This window comes from Montipora foliosa, chromosome 9 (assembly GCF_036669935.1).
Source record: "Montipora foliosa isolate CH-2021 chromosome 9, ASM3666993v2, whole genome shotgun sequence".
Lineage (NCBI taxonomy): Eukaryota > Metazoa > Cnidaria > Anthozoa > Scleractinia > Acroporidae > Montipora > Montipora foliosa.
The window spans coordinates 26,838,104-26,842,507 of NC_090877.1; positions in this window are offsets into that span (position 1 = coordinate 26,838,104).

The window sequence follows — 4,404 nt, forward strand, 5'->3', positions numbered from 1 at the left end:
TTCGGACTTCGCACTAAAAAGGTGAAAAGCAGAAATAATACTTCATAGTTGGTCCAGACAGACTTAAAAACATTTTTGGATGAGTAATTAAGGGTGGAAAATGTTGCAAACCAGAACAATGTAAAACGTTTCTACAACAGCTTGTGTTACTTTCATACCAAATGTTATGAATTGATAGAAAGGATATAATTGAACATTTTTTATCAAGTTGTTATAGTTATGATTACTTTATTTAACTCAGTGGATATAAATCTTTGAAATAAAACACTATTTCATGTTGCATAGTTCAATAAATGATTAAATTTTGAAGTTATTCAGAAGCTTATTCACTGTGTGTAGTGTCCGTACCCGCTAATAAGCCAATACATCAATGGTGCTATATCTTAATCAAAGTGCCACTGTCGTTACTCGTGGATATGAAAGTCACCGCGATTGTTTAAAATTGGCAGGCTGAAGTTTTCTTTATGCATTATCATTGATAGTTGGATAATTGTGTAACAGCACAGTGGGCTCTCATATGCAACTAGATACCCAAAATAATGCATGTATGTGAGGTAATCCCCTTTGCTGGAATTCAACCCTGTGAAATAAGTATACCATTTCTCCAATAGGGATAAGATTACTCGTTAACACATCCTCTATAAAGAGCTGTACCATGTGTTCAAAGTTCGTTGCACAAATGACAGGGTACTTTAGCATAAGGTCTGATTTTTGTTTGCCAGGTCATATTGTTAATGTTATCAGGTTTAGCAAGTAGAGCAGATCCATTCAGTAATATTAACACTTTTTGTGCCAGTTATACATTCCTCCAACAAACCTTGCGAATATTTATCACTATATTTGATACTGTTACACTTAGAAACAGATGATCTGAACCATAAATGATCACAGCAAGTGCATACATATTCAGGGCCATGCGTTATCTTATCACGAAAAAGACTGAATCACTTTTGACATGGAATGTCTAATAGAGTCTTGACATTGACAAATTTCAGTTTGGTTTATCCTTAAGCTCTGCATAGCTTTTCTTAAATGGTTTTATGCTTTTCTGATATGTAGGTCTCCGATAAGTTCTGGATTGCTTGGATTTGATGGATTTGGATCAGTTTGATTTGTTCAAGTTGTATTTATGTGGATTTGATGACTCATAGCTTGCAGAACTTCGTGATAGCTTTGATAAACATTGGTATACTTTGATAGCTTCGGTGTTACTCTCCAAATGGCAGTCACCTTCCAAATGGAATTTATTTATTCCCCGTGAGCTCAGGGGATGAACAGCACTGTCTTCTCACATTGTGTCTGTCGATTCCATTTCTACACGTATTAAAGTCTTCGCGTTGGTCGGTGAAAGGCGGTGCACAACTAATTGCATCAATCTGTACTTGTTCAGAATATTTTGCTTCGCCTTCGAAGAAAGCCATTTCTTCAATTCTTCCGTTTCAAGCTTCTAAATGCAGCGGAAGGTGCTCAAACACTTAAGTATAAAAGCGGCATACACCAATGGCGGCGCACAACCACGCGAACAGGAAGTCACAGCTTTCTAAGCTGTGTTGTGATTATCCATCCTGATTGGTGATTGGCTTATTGGATCGAACTTCCGGTTACGCAGGAGTGACACATTTGCATAAAGAACCTCACCAAAACTCGTGGATATATCCACGAGTAAAAACGAGAAGTTCTTGTGCAAAGATATTTCATGTCATTAACCCTTAGATACTAGTCTATTCAAATATACAAATAATTATAAGAATAATGAAACTTTATTTTGGGCCTTGAGTGGACCCAACTTTGTCACCCTGATTGTACTCTGGCCGTTGGCGTAAGAGTGACAACCGCTAGCAGGAATTGGGCTTATCTGCAGAATACCTGACTATTTTGATCTTACTGACTCGTAATAGTTCTCAGTGTTATTATTATACACTGTTGATGTTAGAGTGCCACAGCTTGAAGCTTTGAAATACTTTTCAGCAATGTATTACTGTGAAATATGGGACATGTACAAGCTTGTGGACGAAATAATTAGCTGTAGATCCGTATATGTTGGTCTATAAATGAGGGTACTTTGTTTTATCGTTGAATACGTATTGTAGGAATAATTCCATTGAATTTTTGATTATTGCCTAAGGTTGGGGTGTAAGGTGTTTATGGGGTCCATGACAACAGTAGCAAATGCCATGTGCTTGCTGTGAAAAGCAACAGGGGCACCCAACGAGAATATAGTTCCAAAGCAGTTAAACAAAGCATTGTTAAAAGACACCATTATGACGTTATCATAATGGGTGTTTATGGCAAGGTTTTTGTTTAAACAGTGGTACACATGGTCAGGTGGGAGGTACCTCGTGGATCACGTTTTCTTCCAATCAGAACCTAGCACTCTCCACTAACCCTGCCAGGCGCCCACAGTTATTGAGAGGGACAGAATCACGCGAGGGTTCCCGCCAAGAAGGCAGCTCTCAACAATTCCCTCAGGACCAATTGATGACGGTCGATACTACAGCACTGTCTGCATCCATTTCGTCTGCGGTAAAACAGGCCGTGGTAGAGGTATTGGCCAAGAGAACACAGCCCAGTTCAGGCCATTCACCCCAAGCTCCGATAGCAGAACAGTCCGTGGCAGATGCTGTGGGCGCATCATTGGCTTCTATCAACCAAGGTACCCTTCAAAGCTCCATTTAGGAATTAACATTGCCCGACCCCGGGCAAGGCTCGCGGCGTTGCTGTCTCATTAAGGAGTAGAATAAGCTCCAAAATCAAAGCGAAAATATGGTCTAATGAATATATTAATTTTGGCACTTTACTGTCCCTCTTACCAAATAATCAGAAATATTCAATCACTGTCGCCTCCTCGGACAGCAAATCAAGCCGTCCTCATCTCATGCTGGAACCAAGTCAGCCAGCTAAGAAGGTCCAATCGATCACTCAGTGGCTTTCTGCCTTTAATATATTTGTCGTGATCTATGCCAAAAAGCAGGCCACAGACACCCCTATAAGCTAATGAAGTATTGCCAAACCGTTCGGCATATTGCAGCCAAGCCAGGCAACTGATTATATATACTATGACGAACAATTTCGCTTCGTAAGGCAATCAGTCCCCGGTCAATATCCGTGGGACGCTATCCATTGTGAACTTTGGCTTAAGGCTGTAACGAATTTTCGTCCAAAACCCCAATATCCTTCAGATAAAGGGCATTTGCGCACCCGCCCTCAATCCTTTCCAAAAGGCACTTGTTGGCATTTGCAAGCCGGTAAAGTGTGCAATGGATGTCGGTTTGACCATGTATGCTTCAAATGCAGCTCACCCCACCCAGCCACGCAATGTTCCTTTGGTCAACAACACAATGGAAACCCCATTAAGACCGGCTCTACAATTGCAGCGCCACAAGCCAGTAACACCCGTAAAGGTAGATTGGCTTAATTTCTTTCTTACTGGCTATCACCCTCCTCCCTCCACCCTCCCTTTAGTTAATGGCTTCAGTTATGGCTTTCGTGTAGGCTGCCCAATCACCAAATCTTAAAAGCGCTCTCCAGCAGTCTCAGGCTGTTCGGAGCAAACTCCTTAAAGAGCTTGAGGCCGACAGAATCAGGCGTCCCTTACCCCGTCCTCCTTTTTGAGAATTTATTTGTTCCCCTTTAGGCATTGTTTCCAAAAAAGTTCCTTCCGAATTTCGTTTAATTGAACACTTATCGTACCCTTGCGGCTCTTCAGTGAACAATTACATACGGGAGAGAACTTCGTCGGTTCGTTACACTTCCATTTCCGATGCCATTATGGTACTAAAACAATTGGGGGCTGGTTGCTTTATAGCCAAGACAGATAACAAATCTGCGTTCAGGATTATTCCAATTCACCCGTCTGATTTCCCTTTATTGGGTATTATTTTATCATGACGTCTGTCTTCCTTTGGGACTGTCTTCCTCGTGTGCAATTTTTGAAGCTTTCAGTTCTTCCTTAGAGTGGACCTCTCTGCACCGTTTCTGCGCTTCTGGTGTTCTTCATATCCTCGACCACTTTCTTTTCCTTAAGGTCGCACTAGTAGGAACAATGATAAATACTGTAGGAATCTGACAACTTACTAAGCGCTTTTGCAAATCTGACCTAATTATCAAATTAGTTTTCACTTCATTTAAAATTAAAAACATGTTTAGTGTTAAAGATCGTACTCCTGTTGCTCTAAAATCCATGGTAGTTTACCAATTTTCTTGTCCCGTTATATTGGCGAAACTAGTCGCCACTTTTCTACCAGGATAAAGGAACACACGGAAAGCGATAAAAACTCGAATATTTTTAAGCATTTCCACACATCTCCTTTATGTAAGAGCAAATACTCCCCTTCGTGCTTTAGTATTCTAGATTCTGCCAGCAACTCAATTGATCTAAAACTCAAATAAGCTTTTTATATAAAT